The 18,513-nt window shown below is 53.1% G+C and overlaps 1 protein-coding gene across 3 annotated transcripts in view; it reads right to left on the minus strand.

Annotated features, from left to right (window-relative positions):
• SEPTIN5 (septin 5) overlaps positions 1 to 18,513 on the minus strand; it is a 46,878-nt gene that overhangs the window by 19,123 nt on the left and 9,242 nt on the right. The gene's annotated exons all lie outside the window — the stretch shown is intronic.

An 18,513-nucleotide genomic window follows, 5' to 3' on the forward strand; every position in this document is an offset into this window, starting at 1 on the left:
CGAAGCCCCAGGGTGCACTCCAGGCTGCACTGCACAGCGCCAGCCCAGGGAACAAGGAACGAGGAGCCGCGCTTCACCAACAGCCCTAATTGAAAGCAGTCGCAGGGCTGTGCTATTGCACAGTCATCAGAGCTGGAAGTGATACATCCATTTAAGAAAAACACCCAGCGCTCAGGACCTGGCAGCGGCAACGGGCAGAGATCAGCCACACGGAGCTCAGTGCAGTGGGTAGAGGCGGCTGCGAACACGACAAGCAAGGAGCAGAAACGACAGGAGGATGAGCAAGGGGAGACCAGCACAGATCAGAGATGGGGATGGGGGCAGGGAGAGGAAATTCTGTCCTCGGCTAAATTTACACCATCTTGGCCAGGCTCCAGCCACAACAACCAGAGCCCCAGACACCTTCCTCCCAGCAGCCCCCAGCTCTCATCGAAGGGGGGCTTTCTCCTCAGCAGCCTCCACGCCCAGCCTTTTGCATGGGCTTAGCAAACAGGCTCAGCTCTGAGCAGCGAAGAAAACACAAGTGGGAGCTAGATCCAGAGGTCTGGGTGTGAAGAGCTCTCCCCCCACATCAACCAGAGCACCCAGGGGAAGCAGCATGGTGCAGGGAGACAGGGCCCCAGCCAGCTCGGAGGAGAGGTCCCCCACCCACAGGGGAGCTGGCTTCTGGCAGAGATGCTACGGCCTAAAGACCGCAGTGCTCAGGCTCCATCCTTGGTGAACAACCAGCAGCGTGTCATGGAAGGAAAATAGTCAGCATGATCCAGACGGACACTCTTGAGCAGCACAGAGCCAGGCAACAGGGTCCCCGCAGGGACGCAGCCGGCCAGCCTGGCCTGCGCAGGGGACTGGTGAGGCTCTGCATATCCATGCCTCAACAATGTCAGCACAGTCACATCATGACAGCATTTATGTTTTTTTCCTCTGAAGCAGACAAAGCTATTTTCAGAATTTCTCACAGAAGGGAAATTCGGTTCCTGGCTACTTTCTACCAGGATGGGAAGGGCAATTCCAGAGGAGCTGTTTGTTCGAGTCGAACGGGAGCAGCAGCAGGCAGTAAACCCATTCCCAGCTTGGACCAGGCCAACAGAGGCTGAGGAGCTGCAGATGCCTTCCCTGTGGGTGCACAGCTGGGAACCTCCACTGCTTTGTCCCCACCTTCTCCTCCTGCTGCCTCCTCTCCCACTGCGTGGAACGTCGGTGCTGACTCCAGGCTTGTGAATCTCACGGGTGTCCAAGGTTTGGACTCCGCTGCTCTATCACCAGCAGAGCTGCACACTCACCCTGATGTTCCTGCTGACCTGACCCAAGAGATAAAGCCTTGCTGATCTAAACTCTGATGATTCAATTTAACCTTGAACTTGCAAGCAAGGCTCTATGTAAGTGGTTGCTGGGAGCATCACAGCCCTGACGCTTTAGCCAGGCTTCATCCTTTGATGTTCAGGGAAAAGCAAGAAACCAGAGCAGCACTGCAGAAATCCCAAAGCACTGGATTAATCTCCTGTACATACAGTGCCACAAGCACCATCAATACAGCAACCAGGTCTCCACTCTCTTCTTTTACCTACCCCGCAGGTCAAGCTTTAATTTCCGCTCGAGGATCACTGCTGCTTTGTCACATAATCCCTCCAGAAATCTATCAAATTCCATTTTAAAGGTATTTGTGCTCCCTGCTTCCACTTGAAGTACCTCACCCTTCCCCAGAGACGCTGTGTGACTCACGCGATGCCTCCGCTTCCAGCTCTGAAAAAGGACTGACGACCATAAATTGCCTCCCGCTTGTTTAAACTCGTGACTCCCTCTGGAGCAAGTTCCCAGCTCTTGTCACACCCGGCTCCTCTGCTCATCACGTAGGATAATCTGCAAAACGTAACAAACTGGGCAGATGCGGAGCTGGCTGGAACTCTTCCCCAAAACGCTCGGTTGCTCTCCTCTCCGCGGGAGCACAGGAGAAGCCACCTCCAGCCAGACCTTCCCTGGTGCCGTACCGACACGTTCCACGCGAGGGAGAAGCCGGCCCGCAGAAGAGCGGGTCCTGCGCGGACAGGGCTGCGCTCGGTGTCCGATGGGGACCTCCCACGGTGGCTTCCCCTGACCAGGGCCAGGCAAAAGTCAGTGTGGAGATCAAACCCGCAACCCTCGTCGCTTCCGCCTCGTTGCTCACGTAGGGTCGCGAGCAGTGGCACCTCTAACTGTGAGCACGTTCAAAACCTTAGCAAAGCACAGAGCTTTACAAATTTAGCCTGTTCAGACAAGAGGAGAAACCAGGCGGCGCAGGAAGGTCCGCAGCAGTCTCTCAGCACTACCACTGCTCATCTTTCCCTCTGCTTCATCCTCCAGCTGGGCAGAACAAATCAGGCTGAAAGCGATTCCCTGCCTCTCATCTCAAAGCCACAGCTGGGAAAACCAGAGAGAGGCAGCGCACAGCCCTGCCAGCCCCAGGAAGCTGGGAACAGGGATGCTTGGGACACAAGGAGGTACACATTGCTCCATGTCACGGAAACTGGCTGGGCTGGGAACTCTTTGGAGGGAGAGGGTGGAAAATAATGGTGATTTATCCTCCGAAATGGAAGGGCACTCCTCCTCCAGCTCTCAGGTTCTCCATCCAAATGACAAGAGTGTCAGCAGTTTTGGAAGCTCTTGATGCACATCAACATACATGAACAGAAAAAGGTTGGGGACAGGATCCTACAGAAGGTCCACTTTAAAGTTATAGGTAGTGGTCCCAATCCTGCGATCCTTACTCACCGAGTAGTCCCTTTGAAATAGAGACGACTGCTCATGTGAGTAAGGGATGCAGGATCAGGCCTGTCTACCAAAGAGGCTGAATCCTGAACTGGAGAGGACATCACGGCCTCTGAGCATCGTGAGACACTCACGCCTGGTCCATGGGGGCTAGTCCAAGGACATCACCGGGGAAGACAGTGCAGGCTGGGGCACCACACCTGCAAACAGCGCATCGAGCACGGACCACGGAGAGCAAAGCAGTGGGCAAATAAGGCTGGAAAATGGATGCTCCACCCAAGCAGGGATGCTGCTGGTTCATCCCCAGTACGCCCGTCTCCCAGATACTCCCAGCTCTGCACGGAGGTCTTTCTTAACCCTGCTGTCCTCCCAGCAGGCTCCTGAAAACAATACTGGGAGAACGAAAGCCAGCTGTCTTGGGATAGCTCCCAACCTCTGTCCGGGTCTCCCAGCTACAATTAACATAACTTTAGGAGTAGCTGATGCCCACAAGAGAGGAGAATAAGCCCACTCTTAGCTCACCAGATCATTTTTAATTCCACTAGTTAAGGGGAAAAAGGCAGCTCTCTAAAGCAACCTTCAGTCCTGGGAGGCACCCAAGGAGAGGAAAGCCAGCCTCAGCCTGTGTGAGGAATAACCCCAAAAAGCTCTGCAGACTGCACCCTTCAAGGCCAGACAGACTGCTGCTTTCCATGACAAGGAGGTAGAGGCACCTCCTCCTTCCTCAGGGGTCTCCTGCAGGTCTCCATCCAGCGCTCAGACCCCCAGGCTCCAGTCTCCCACCCTCCCTCCCGGCTGTCAGCTGCCCCTGCGCAGTCACACTGCGGTAAGACGAAGCACAGTCCTTGTGCACGCGCATTGAGATGGCAGAGGTGCACAGGGACCTCCACCTTCCTTCCCTCACCCTTGGGCTTGCACCACCAGCCCACTTGACTGAGATGAGCCTGCTGAAAGGGTGCCACGCATTTACCCTCCTCCCTTTGCACAGCTCTGCCCACGCTCCATCTCCACCGAGACGCGACACAGTCGGATCTGGCTGCAAAGCGATGCCCCTTGGAGCCTAGCACAGGGCGGTGTCCCCAGCGAACGCAGCTATGTGGCTTCCAGTCTCACCTGGCTCCCCGTGATGTGCGCTCGACCATCTGCCATCCCAGAAGGGACCCCTGGGAGCCCATTTCCCAGCCCCGCCATACGACCAGTCTGTGCAAACCTCACTGCCCACATCAGTCTGCCCAGGGCTGGGCGCTGCATGGGAACTAGCGTCTGTCTTTGCAGATGGATAATTAAATTCCCTTTCCATTTCCTTTTTCCTCCTGATGGTTTCTCTGGCTGGCAGTTCCCCCGCAGCCCGGCACAATCCAGCAGCATTAGTCAGAGGGAAATTCTGCTCCTTTCCTCCCCTGGATGTTGCTCTTGGTTCAGTATGAACAGCAGAGTGAACTGCGCAACGAGTACTTCGTTGCAGAAGCATTTGTCCTTTTCAGTCTGGCAAACACAGCTTTCCCTCCCACACCTGCACCCTGCCCCTTCTCCCCGAGTGACACAGAAAACACGTGTGATTACACTGAGCCTGATGTTGTTGGCAATTGGAAGCAATTAGCTTATCAGTAGGAATAAGCAATCAGCTGCACTGGGGTTGCAGCACACCTCAATTTATGAGCAGTGATGCAAAACGCTCCTTTCCGATAGGGCCTAAAAAAGCACACCTGATTATCAGCAATGGTGTGAGATGCTCTCAGAAAAAGATCATAACACTCTCCTGCAGGAAACCTGAGAAAGAGATGGAGCAACGATGAAACTGGGGTAAATCAACACAGAGCTGTCTCTCAGAGCTCCCAGAAAAGGGAAGGAGTGTGTGCCCAGATGAAATATCTACAGAGATCCTCACTGAGCGTTCACCACGTCTGTCCTCCCCTGCCACTAAGCAGTGGCTTTCTGGGAAGCAGTACTGGTACCTGAAGCCCCGATGGTTGCAAAAGAACCCCCAGGACGTGCAGAGATGTACAGACACATCACCTCCACCTGACAGAGGACAGCAGAGAAGGAATTATCCTGCTGGGATTTACAGCTTCCCCACAGATCCCCCCTCACAGGAGATGTACAGACTGAGGTTTTCAGAGATGACCTGTCAATTCTGACCTCCTGTACCCCATAACATACTGTGTTCTCCACGGGAAATGTCCTGAGCCCATGCAGAGCACTGCAGGTCTCACAGCCCTCCAATGCAAACCACCAAGCCTTCAGCAGCTCCACCTCGCTGCCTGGGCCGGGTAGTTTCTACTCTCCAGATGGCTGCAAAACCCAAACTGCTGCCTGCCCCATGGAGGGGACTTCGAAAAGATTTTCAGAAGATTTCAGGAGCTCGCTGCTGACTCTCTCCCCGCAGATCTGTGCCAGCCCGCTGCTGGCTGCCCTCCAAGTGCTGGATGGAGTGCTACCCAGCTGTGCCGCTGGCAGGCTCACAGGCCACGAGGCCCGAGACACTGCAACCATTGAGCCTCTTCCACCATTTGTGGCCTGGCCGGGCTTCCCGCGGCCTGGCACACCACGCACGCCAGGGACCGCGCCGGATCAGTGCTGCTGCACAGCGGCAGCGTGGCGCGGTGCTCCCAAAGGGCGTCACAGCGCCGGCTGGCCCGAAGAGGCCCCCAGCACAGCTGTGTTGTGGGCCACCGACACAGCTGTGGGACCGGCCAGGCAGATACAAAGCCCGGCAGTTCGCTGCATGAAAGAGGAAGAAAAGGTAAGGGCTGCAAGGCAGCAAACGGCTGTGCTCGTCCCACACTTCAAAGACTGTCAAAATTTTTTGCAGCCCAAGGCTCACGCAGCTCAGGCCAATGGAGAAAGGCTGGGGACCAGGATTGTTCCCCAGTTCCCTGTGGCTGTGCGGCCATCCAGCATTCACACCGGCTCCTTGCACCCTGCAAGCGCAGACACGGAGGCTGTGGCTGGGGAGGATGCCGTCAGAATAATTAAAAAGGGAATCAAGAGATGCTCTCCAACACCCTTCTCTCCCCTTCTCCCCCATCTACTTGCTCCAGCAAACACCAAGCCTGGTTACACCTCTGCTGCACAACTCACCGCTTCTCTGTGCCCTGCAGCGTGACTGGAGATTCACATTTTGTTAAATGCTGTGATGATGGGAGAAAACTTCAAGTCACTGAGTATCTAAATCAAATTGTGCTGTCAAAGGGAATTTAAACAAAGTTTCTTCCGAGCTTAAGAGTAATAGTCAGTAACTGCTGAGTGTTGCTTCTCCTTATCAGAGATGCTGACCAGTAGAGAAAAAATGGGAATAGTTAGTCTGAGTTTGTAGAGAAACAGAGCAAAATACGTTCTTGGATGGAGAAGTATCTGGCTCAGAGTCTTAGCAGAGATTGTGCTGGATACTAGAGAGCTACCCATGCCCTTCCATAATGCAGGTGTGATATGAAAGGTCTGGAACTCACAGTAAGGATGACCATACGGATTATTTACCAAGATTGATGGACACTGACACGTCCTGATGGCTCTGTGGTACCCAGATGAACACCCTGTCTGAGGCTGCTACAGGAAACACGGCAGCTCGCCGGGCTGGAGGTTGGCTCAGCAATCGCAGTGCTCTTGCAACAGAGAGGCGATTAACAGGCACCCCAGTGCAGAGCCGTGAGCCAGCGTGCCCTGTCAGCACAGCAGCCTCGGTCTGCTTCGGTCCACCCCAGACTTCATTAGCAGTTTTGCAGCAGTGAGAGATTCCTACTAACCACTGAGATGACGCCATCTGTTTCCATTTACGTGCTGGCTCGCAGGAGCAGCTACAGAGCAAAGGACTCCAGAGAGACTTTGCTCTCCTTAGCTCACAGGGACTGAACAGCCAGCCGTCTGGGAGAGACACAGTCTAAATTCACCCTCCCCAGAGTGACCTAGAACCTCCCTTCTGTGCAAAGTACACACCTGGGAGGCATGGCAGCCCTCCCACTGTGGTTTTGCTATCAAGCTCTGTCATACACCCACCCACAGGCCACCTCCCTGCGGGCACAGAGAACTTGCTCCCAGCAGACTGCACAACTGCACTGACTTACTGCTCTGTATGGCACCGCAGCAGAGGAGGGGTTGACTAGGCTGTTCCCACATCTCTCGGTTTGCCCTCTACAAAGCCAAAAGGAATCTGCCACTGATAAGCCAGGATCCCAAAGTTAACAGCTACCAGGCCCTCTTCCTTTCTACATCAGGGTCCTGCAGAGATCACGCTGTGCAGAGAAATCTTTACCTAGACTCCTTTTTCATGTGTTCATTTTTATGTATGCGCTGCTTGGGGCAACCACGTACCCCCCTGCCCCAAAAAGGGGCAAGACGTGCCAGCGGTGCCTGTGCGGTCCTAGCCAGCACAAGAGCACAGAGCAGACAGTGGAGATAAAAACGGCAGCGTGTAGCACAGGGGTGTCTAGGCGGCTTCTGAAAACGGTAGCAGGAGGAGGAAAGGGATAAAAACGGGAGACACCCTGTGTGGGGAGGGCTAAGGAAGTATTGGCCTGTCTGGCAGCTGAACTGCGGGAGGACTCTGCCGCCTCGTTTTACCCGTCACACCTGCCTCGGGAGAGAAAACAGTCTTCTTGCTCAACAGGAGGTTTCATGCATTGAAACAGATTGCTTAATTCTTGGCAATTCGAGTTCGGCAACTACCCTCTTCCTGTGGTTGCTGCTTCCTCTCTGAGCACACAGTGTTTTTCCAGAGCCAGAAGGGACATTATGCTCCTCTCAGCCTGCCCCCGGGCTCTGCAATTCCCCTCAGCAATTCCTCCCTTTGGAAGAGCTGATGTCTGTGCTGGATTTGCAACCATGGCAGAGAGCAGCAGAACATGCACTAAGTTCTCCTTTCCTTCCCAACAAAATCTTCATAGTCTTGCTTAGAGAGAGCTGAACCAAGTTTTCCCAGAGAACAGTGCTCTTAGGCGAGAAAGGATGAAGTATCAGGACATACCATGAACAAAATGCAGCAGCAGCAGCAGCGATACTGCAGTAGCAGCCACCAGCCAGACAAAACTGCCACAAAATCAAAAGCCTAGAGCATGCTATGCAGCTTCACAGAGGGGATCCTTCCCAGCATGATCTTGTCCTACTGCCCCAGTCCCATCACCAGCTTCTCAGCCCATCTGTGGTTTCGCAGACCCCACCACCAACCACACCGCTCTGGAGAGGCCAGCTCTGAATCACCCGGCAGGCATCTCCTGCAGGCACAGCCACGCTCGGCTCTGCACCGCTGCAGCACCGATGCTGCAACCAGAGACGGGAGAGCGGCCAGGGGAGAGGAACCCCAGGGACAGACCTCAAGTCCATTCTCAATAGCCAGAAAAGACAGCTTTCTCTAAAGCATATCCTCCTGTAATGGGTGTATCCAGTGTAACAGCCCAAGCATCGGAGCTTCCCTCACTTCTCCTCCAATCTGACTTTGCTGTCACATACCCTCAAGCAGTCCCACTCAGCCCTGCTCTGCTGAACTCTTCCCAAGAGATACTTCTCCTCAAAGCCCCAGATACAGTGACACTGCCATCCTGGTCCATTACAGCCCTGTCCCAGTCACCCTGAGGCCACTCCTGGGGACTTCACGCATTGCAGGGAACACACACAGCCTGTGCACGCACAGCTTCAGGCCACACACATGGCACAGAGCAGCCAGGCTGCTGAACACTGGGACTTGAGAGGCCAGGAGAGTCCTGCCTCCTGCAGCTACTCGGCCCACGGGGCAAAGCCGTGCTCAGGCAAGCAGGACCTGCTGCAAAGACCTCCCACAGCGAAGGAAGAACCAGCGACCCTGCCACCAGGCTGCCAGTTCGCCCCGAACCGGGGGGAGGCCCCGAGCAGCGCAGCGGGGCTGGGCACAGAGCCCTGCGTTAGCATCCCAGCTCCAGAGCTGACAAACCTCCCGCTGAAAGCAGCGCCTGGTACAAAGGCTCATTTGTTCTGACGCACGAGCCCATTCCAGGCTGCCACCCAGACACACCTTCTTTATTGTGCCCTCCTGACTCCGGCAACAGGCAGGGCTCGGGGCTGAGAGGCCCCTTTCTGGGACGCTGCTGGGGCTCACTCACAGGAGGCGGCAGATGGCAGGGGACTACCAAGGTCCTGAGCCCGGCCAAGCAGCGAGCACTGGCACCGCGTGTCCTTCACCACTGACAGTAGCACAAGCCTCCCTTGGTGCTCCGCTGACCAAACCCCTTCTCACAGACACGGCAGAGCTCCTCTGCCACCCAGCCAGCCATAGTCACCTGCCGCTGCACTCCAGTGTCGTGGGCACAGCTGTGGGATGCTGAGCAGAGGGGACAAAAGGGACATTTTTGTGCAAAATCCCTGCTTGTCTGTGCACTTTCAGATTGTTCCATTACGTACAGGCATGGAGACAACTCTGAGGCAGGAAGGAGGAAAATGGGGACTGTAAACTCTTGTCCTCACCATGACATAGTCATGATGTGATCTGCTTCCAGTCCCTGCTCCCAGTGTAACAGGGCAGAGGGGCAGGAGGGCTGGAGGAAGTCTCTTGCCAGATCCCATGAATGGTTAAACTCTCCCTGTTTAGCAGTGGTGGGAGGGGATTTATCTCCAAGCAAGAGTCTTGATACCACCTGGGATGAGGCCAAGAGAAAAGCAAATTCCTTCAGTGAACTTATCCCCCTCCAATACTGCCTACCCAGCTACAGGGAGTTTCCTCCGCAGCCACAGGGACATGAGAGAAGACTGCTTTTACTTTCCCACCCATAGTCCGCCACAGCCCAGCATCTCTTCAGCTTGAGCTTGAGCCAGAAGACAACTAGGCTTAAGGGGAATTGGCTGGACTGCTCCACATGGCTTGCAAGACGGCACTTGGAAGCTGTCCTTACTGGAGCACATGGTCATTTACCAAAGTCCAGAGCTGCGTCTGGCAGCCCAGCTCCAGCAGCCAGGGTAGAGCTGGACTTGCTGGACACCGGCAGAGTCCAAGGACTCCAGGCTCCAACTGTGCAAGAAGAAATCTTGGCCATCTCAGAGCAGAAGACATCAAGGCAGGAAGACGACGGGCCCTTTGCCATGTCAGGAAGGAGAATTCTCTGGTAGTTTCTGCAAGCAGCGTCTGCCTGTGGCCTCCCAAGCTCCCCGCCACTGCCTGGGACCTGAAGCTGACACCCCAGCGGGCTCCCACCGCACGCTCCAGATCCTCAGCGCTCCCACTGACATCTCTGCTCCTAGCAAAGCCCCCCGGAGGGCTCTGATCCCCTTTGCCACTGATCCACAGGGCCCTCAGATACAAAGATCTCAGCAGGGACTCTTCCATCCATGCACGTACCTTCAGCACCTTCCTGCACCAACACACAATCACACTGAGCACGTCTTCCAGCCGGGCATGGCTCAGCACCCTGCAGGACAGGCCTGAACTTTTCATCAGGAAAGTGCTCCGATATGTGCCATTTCCGGAAAGGCCTCTTGTCCAGCTGTGTTTTTTGGACTCTGCTCTGTTGTCTTCTCCTTCCTACTTCCCCCTCACTCTAGCATGTAGAAAGATGAGAACAGAAAGATAAAAAACCCCACAGCCATCCCAACTTCGGACAGCCGTACCCGCCTGGCAGCGGGGCGCTGCCCCTCAGTCGTGGGGCTGGGAGCACCGTGCCACAGCCCAGCACCCAGGTACACCCCTTCCTCAAGGAGATGCACAGGGCTGGTTCCCAGCACTGGTGCTGCTCTTCCACGGAGCCGTTCCCTCTGCCAGCACAAAAGGGCCACATCGCACCGCCTGTCCCCTCCCCACAGAGGTCACAACCGTTGGAGAGAGCAGCACAGCAGCTCAGACATTGCCAAGCAGCCCTAAATTCTGGCAATTGGGGTGAGATGCCAGGACCTCGCAGGGCTGGAGCTGCATCTGACCAGTACCCGCACTCAGGGGGCTGGCAGACTGCAGGAGGCCTCGGGGTGAGATCCCACCCCATACGTGCCAAGAGCACTCCACTGAGCAGGAAGCGCAGGGCTCTCCCCGGAGCCTCAGCCCCTTGCGCCTGTGTTGCTCAAAGAGCAGCGTAAGCTGTGGCTCCAAATGCTGCTCCACCTTGGAGCTGGAGACGGATGAGGTCACCTCCAGTCTGAAATCACTTCCGTTCTCAAGCTGTTCTCAAGACTGTGCCACAGATTAAAAAGAGCGGGATGGGTGGGGAGGGAAACCCAAACCAACGGAGCATGTTCCCCATTAAGAGCTCAACACTTCATTAATCTCTGCCTCCCTGTCGGCTGCCATCCGAACCCTCCACCCTCCCTCCTTCCCCTGCAAGAACAAACCTGGCAGGAACTGCTTTGAGTTAATAGTAGGGTATGGCACAAGCTGTACAGGACTACGCTTGACCTCCAGCTCCCCAAATCCAATCCAAGCAGAGCAGTGGAGAGAAATCACAGCTTGGTGCTGTCGGACAGGCTCAGCCATGCCGCTCCACCTTGTGCCCAGCTCCAGCTGCTGGCCCTCAAATGCCTGCACTGCAGCAGCCCAACACTTTCTCCCCACGCACATGGTGTTGGAAATGGTTTGTACTGGCAACTGATGCTATCCGCGCAGCACTGAGCACCAGCACCATAACCCTGTGGCCTCTCCAGCACAGCCCCATTCTTCACTGTCCAGGTGGCCACACTGGCCACGGTGTCAGCAGGATTCTCCCACCTGGCTCAGGCGGTACGTAACCCATCACCTGAGGAACCAGGCTGAGCATGCAGGATGGAAATTCAGGTCACTAGCACAGGGGAGTCCTAAGGAAAAGAGCCTTGCAATGGCCACACTTGGCCAGGAGAAACCAGACTGGCAGTTTAGCGGGATCATTTTAAAAACACATTGACCACAGATGAATCAGTGTCTCATTCTTGGAAGCACTAAACCAACCACAGTATCCAACAGTGCCTCAAGCAGTAACGGCCAAGACACATCACTGTCACACAGCTCCCTCCTACACGGTCATGGTTTTTTCCCCTCACCCCAGATTTTGCTCTACCCAGGAAGGCACTGAGGTTTTGTGGGTCTCTTCCAGAATTCCCAGTCTCATTGCAATGGCAGCCATTGGATGGGGCCATTTTGTCAGCAAATACAGCTGCTGCGATCCATACGTTGTTTGGAGCCAATCCAACTGCAGCCCATGCACATGGCCTTGGCCTCACGGGTGCCACAGCAGCGACTGGCCAAAGCAACGCTGGGCATGATACCTTCTCAGTGCCATGGGGTAATGGGAGCTACTGTGAACGCAACGGATAGAGAAGCAAGGGGCAGAGTACGCTTGTGTGCACATCTATGGATCACGTGCTGCATACTCCTAGGACTTCCTTCAAGCAGATGGAAGACTGGAACTCAGGACCATGTGCGCTGCCAATCCTGTGCTAGTTCCTCTGGATCACACGACACCCATGGGGCTGAACAGCGGGAGCAGTACAGCATGCCTGCTTCTCCCGGAGAGCACTTTGCTGCCCAGCCTCTTTCCAGAGGCCAGCCCTGGATACCAACCAGCCAAAAACACAATGAAAGCAAGAGCTTTCTTCCTTGTGGGCTTCAGCCCTTCTAGAAGCAGTGGGCACCACAGAAAGGAACCTCTCTTAAATCCTGGCACCCGGCACAGACCTGGGCTGTACAGGTGGTTCCTCTTCAGCACAGACTAGGAATAAATATGCTGTGGGTCAGACACGTTTCAGTGGGGAAACAGCAGGCTGTTCCCACCTGGCTGCATTCCCACCAGCTTCTTTCTGCCAGTTCTGGCTTCACACCTGTAACTTGGTAAGATGCCAGGAGAAGCCATCAATATAGCGAGGACCTGGTGGGGAAGCAAATGTCCAACAGACAGGTTGCCTTGTTGGGGAGATGAGGAGCTGCAGCCCTCCCACAGGGCAGTGCCGGCTAGCCCCCCCAGGAGAGCTCCAACAGCAGCGAGCTGAGCAGGGCGTGCTTCACACCCTACCGCCCTGAGAAACACCAACCACTACACGGAAGGAACCGGTCTGAAGGTGAACATTTGGGCTAAGGGGATTCCTGAGGCTCAAACACCTCTGGGAAGCTTCAGTTGTGGCGTGATGGACTCAGAGGAGCAGAACCACTCCTTCATCAAAGGAGCTGCTGCGTATCCCCAAAAACCATGGCCTCCAGACGGAAATGCCTCTAGGCAGAGGTGTTATGTCCTGGGCTTCAGTTCTGCCACCTCTAAAACAGTAGTGGGGAGAACTTCACTACGAACACCCACACCTGCCCCGCTGGGCCAGCGATGCCTGCCGAGCCCTCGAGGACCCTGGGCTGGAAGGCATTCAGGAAGGGTTGTGCTCTTCACCCTGCACCCAGACACCCTGGAGAGCTCTGAGCCACGTTCTCTGCCCCAAAACCACCCACCAACACCGTTTGACTCCTGCTTGCTATGAGCGTCACGCTTTTCCAGTACTCAGCTGCTCCTTGTGTGCAGGAACGGACAGCCATTTTGTCCGCAAACAACTGTACATAAATAATCCTGTAAGTGAGAGCAGGCACGCACTAACGCTCCCATAGAGTTTTCATGTATGTTGTTGTTTTTCTTTTTTTTTTAATTTTTAAATTGCTCAATATATAGGTAAAAGCCATTCAGACTGAAAGCAAAGGCTTCACTCAGGGCAGCTTAATAAGAATCAGACTGTACTGTATTTGAGGAACTCGCAGATAAGTACCAGGTAAACATACAAAGCCACACCCTATATTTTCCAAAACTACAGGCTGGAAAGATCCGCTGAGGGACTGTTGAATATTCTGGACAGCAAGATCTGAGGATATGGAAGAGATGATGTGAAATCATTAGTATATTAAGAGCAACAGAAAGTAACCTAATTCAAGAAAAAACTCTCTTCCCAGGCAAACCAGGCTTCCTCTATGCAAAGGAATTCCACAGACTAAGGACACCAGTGCCCTGGCAGAGTCAGGGATGACGAAGGTTGTATTTTCCTTTTCCAGTAATACTTAGATTTAACTATATAAACTGTTCTCCTGGGAGCGGATCCTATTCCACTGTTTACGCAAGAGCCTTAGAGTTGGATTTTAAAGGTGAAAGCACCCACTCCCAAACTGCAGGGAGCCCAGCCAATACAGATGTTCTTGCTATAGCAAACAGCTGCTTCGTTGCACTTCTCTCAAATTCTCTGCCCTGCCACCCTTGCTGTCACTGGCACATCCAGAAAGAGCAGGGCACAGGAGGAGTTCAACCAGGCAGGAACAGCCTCAATTATCAACACTGCAAAAGGTAAGAGGAGATCTGCAACAGCAAAGCCTGCATGAGCTTTTTGTGCTGTGACGAGTCTAGGTGAAGCGGAGAGTGGCACATGGCATGCAGAAGCATCCAGCCTCAGGGTAAAGCACTGCCTAGCTCTTCAGCCCCAGATTTGTCATCCAGGGAGCGGACTGCAATCAGCTACACGCTCCGGGAGAGCGCATCCCCACGTGCAGGGTGCTGAACTGGAGCACAAAGGCAGCCCCAGCCCCAAAGGGCTTGCAGTCAGAAGCATACAAGAAAACTAACAGGCACAGATCAGTCAGAAAGCAGCACAGCTAGTGTGATAAACAGCGATCACCCACTAGCTAACTGCTGCAGAGTACGCGCAGGAGGGCTTTAAGGAAGAGTTTGGAGGAGGATAAAGAGGACAATTTTCAAAAGAAACAAGGTGGGATGAGATGTTAAAAACAGTAATCCACAACGGAGCATCTCTGCCAAACAAAGTCCCTAAAAAAGAAGCAGCATTGTAAAAGTTTCAGTTCCAATAAAGAAACCAAAATGTTAGACGGGTCTATCACTCCTGAGCATAGCTGTGATTCTTTCAAAGCCATTTTCACAGAGCTATGGCTCTTACTGATTTTTTTTGAGACAAAGATGAAGGGGCCATTCAGAGCAGCCTGGAACCTACCTCCTGCAGTATTTTCCCAGTTATTTTCCTTCGCTAGCCCCTTTCCTGGACCTAATCCATGGACCACAGCACATGAAAGGCAACTGTAAGCCTGGCACCAGGTGTGTAAATTCCTCTGCAGCAGCCTGCTCATGGGAGATGGCGAGAGCTCGTGCTACACAGCAGCTGAAATAAGCTAGTGATGGGGGGGGGAGAACAGTGGCAAGGCTGCTCACCAGAGCCAAATTTATGAAAATTAAGGAGGTGCCTAGCTCCTCTCAGTTTCAAAGGACTCAGGCACTTTCATCCATATTTAAAGAAAGCTGGCGCTTGGTTTCTGTTATGCAAACTGCCTAAAAAATTTGCCTTTAAAATAACTACACTGCACAATGGCCTTTGTGGAAAAGCTGGTGTTTCATCCTATTGTCTTTCATCTCCACACCACCAACCCAGACCAGAGGAACGTGTCAGCTCCTTGGTTAATCCAGAATATGCCGACAGTCTCAGAGGCACTGCAAGCGGGAGCGCTTAATTTGGGGCAGGAACAGCCTGCAGTTCTGGGCTGGCACAACGCGAAACTGCAGGGCTGTGGCCCAGGAGAGGGCTTCACAGATACCATCACCGTGCAAACACCCAACAACCCTGCCATCGTGCCATGAGGCCCCATTGAGCTTAGCACTAGGAACAAGAACATCAGAGCTGCCGTTATGATCTTCCCAAAAAGGCATGGGGTTTACAACCCAACTCTGCCATTTTGTCAAATTTCACCAGTGATAATTCAGTATAAAATACCGCAGCCAGACCAGGCAACCCAGTCTGAGCAGGACAGACCTGGAATACTGGTATTGTCCTGACAAAGTCTCAGGGATGGTATTTTCTACCAGATTTGAGTGCGTCATTTTTCCTCTCTTGCCATCAAAACTCACAGCCTTGGGAACAAACCTTAGCACACAACTGGATTGCAGGAGACAGAGACCAAACCCCTACATCTTGCAGAGGGTCATTAAAGGACACACATTCTAAATCATATTGCCCCACTCCTCCTAAAATCCTTTCCACCTTAAGATAACAATTTATCCCCTGAAAAACTGAGTGAGAAAGCAATCACGAAAGTTTAGTGCCCCAAGCTGAGTAACTAATATCACTGCATCAGGGACACAGCCCAGTCACACTGAACAAACTGGGTTCTCGATAACATCTGTTCTTTGCAGATAACATTGCTGTGACACCGGTCTTGCTGCTATTTCAGTCTTGATTTCCACTATAAAGTTTATCCAATCAGAGTCATCAATATAATCTCTACTTGCCCTGTAGCAAAACTGTTAACAGCAACTCATTAATACACTCCTGATCTGAAGGAACAGCTAATTGTAAACTCCTCGCCCTTGTGGACCTTTTAGTGGTATTGCTGATTTCATCGATTTCTTTCTGGGCTCCACCTGAAAACAACAAGAATGGTAAAGTGCACGAGATGTAAGATGGGAGACGTTAACACAGCAGGCGCTGCAAGAGCAGAGTTCATGGAAATGTCACCTTTGAAATGATTATAATGGATTTCTGGAAGTCAGAGAAATGGAACTGGACTAAAGAAGGTATTAGACAAGACAGAAAGTCATTTGACTGTAAACGCTGTGGTTGTCCAACACACAAGGCGCAGCAATACCCAATGTTAGAAAGAACTTGGAAGCAATGGAGTAGAAAAATTGCATTTGCTAGATTGCACTTTCCTACGAGGCAACCCAAAGGAAATGGAAGAGCCACATAGGTAAGGAGGAGGAGCAGGGCGGGACAAGGAACGCTCAGCTCAGTCAATAGGTTAGCGGAGAGCCAGCACCCCCACGCAATGTCAGCCCAAGTGACAGCCACAGCAGGCCAAGAGTAACTCGTCACTTTAACGAGCCCTTTAACGAGAACAGGGTGCAAAATCAGATTAGATACCCATGAATAGCTCTTGGGACCTGCAGCACAGCATGAAGTCAAACCTTTATATTTTTTTAAGACTCCAAAGCTAACTATCTCCAAGCAAATCCCAGAACCAGCGTCACATGCAGAACGGGGAGGGATTTTCTTGGGCTCCCAGCCTGGGCTCTGACTTGCCAGGCCAAACAGTGATCTCTTGGGATTTATTTTCTGGGATTCATTCTCTATTCATGTTTTGCTGTGGGATCGCGCCCGCTGCCCCTCACAGGCCTGTCCGAAACGTGCCGTCCCCTCACAGCCACGCTCAATGTCGCACCATACCGGCCAGACTCGGCAGCCCTCCTCCGAGACCCCAACCCAAACAAAACCAGCTTAACCCAGAGAAACGGTTCGGCCCCCGACGTGGCTGTCCCTGCGGCTCGCAGTAGCCTCACATGCCCTCAGACTACACAAAATCAAGTTCTTTCCCTTCTTATCTCCAGCCTCAGGGGGATAAGAAGGGAAAGAAAAGTCTGTAACATGAAGATTTCTAACCTCCAGTGCCGAGGGACAGGGCAAGGATGGAGGAGGTCTGGTTTTACATGCACAAAGGGAACATGCTCCCTCACCTTCACACCTCTGGAACAGACTATTCCCACTGTACATGATCAAATCAACAGCATCAGGCCAAATTCATGGCCCAGCTTTAAGAAATTTGATGTGATTCTTTCCTGATCTAATTTTGCTATAAGTGGGGAAATCAGTTTTCTTTTCAGACTCATTTATAAACCATTGCCTTACGAATACAAAGCAAAACTTGCTTTCCTCCACTGGAGAAAACACATGCTGGCCTATTACTGCAGGATGCCAGCCAAGAGGTGGGTGGATGCCCTAATTATTTTATTTTTTGAAAAACAAGAAAGCAAAATAGTTATTTGTCATGAAGGGAAAGCCCTAAACCCCTAGGGGACAGGCCCTAGGTGCCCAATACACACGGATTCACTGGAGCCACAGATTAGCTCAGCCCTCAGGCATACGCAGGGTGTCTGAGGAAGCAAGAGCAGGGGTCTCACCCAGACGTTTCCTGGACATCCACTGTCATTAACGTCATGATAGATGGGATCTGAGTCCTCCACAACACCCACATCTGTGCTGTGAGCCCTACCTCGCAGGGACACACTTCAGTACCAAACAAGCTCGAGTGCAAGACACAGCACAGGAACAGCACATGTGAAGAAGCATCCACACACTTTGCAAAGAAACGTAAGATGGTTCATTGAGCTTTCGGACTAACAAACCCCATGATATCCCTCGTTAGCAACCCCACGCACACACCACGCTGCTGCTACATGAAGGGCAGCTCCAATAACACCATCACTTGTTTACCAAGAGAACAATTCTGCTATTGACCGACACCTGCCGTGACAGCACGACCACGGGAGGAGCAGGGAGATGTTCAGATGACACTGGCCATTCAAACCAAGCAGCAAAATGCCTGGCACTGGCTGGAGCCTCCGAGCAGCTGCTGAGGACCGGCCCTACCACCTCAAACAGAAAGGCTTTCACTGACATTAATGAGAGCTGCTGAAAATAATGCCATCACACAGCTATGAGATGGCATGCAGCCTTTCTGTTCGAGGACCAGCAGGCTGAACAGAGCAGGCACTGAGGAAGAGGAACGCTGGGCTCCATCCAGTCACTTCTGGTTTATTTAAATTGCTGTGAAGTCAAATGCCATGAACCTGGTGTGAGCTGAGCGTGGTGGGGCAGAGCAGATGAGGCTTATCCAAGTGACGAGAGGACATGCTCCCGCTGCACAGTGATGCTTAGCAGGATCCCAAACAGATCAACGTGACAGTGCTGGGGTGTACACAGAAAACATACCTCTAACTTGCTCACCTCTGTGGGCCTGGTCTGAGCTTCTGAAGTGTCAGCCCCAGGGCTGCCGGCAGACTAGAGCAGATCCAGAGGGCTCGGCTGCTCAGTGGACCTGGAGTCCTTCCCAGGCAT

Source organism: Ciconia boyciana, chromosome 15, assembly GCF_034638445.1.
Source record: "Ciconia boyciana chromosome 15, ASM3463844v1, whole genome shotgun sequence".
In the NCBI taxonomy this organism is placed as follows: domain Eukaryota; kingdom Metazoa; phylum Chordata; class Aves; order Ciconiiformes; family Ciconiidae; genus Ciconia; species Ciconia boyciana.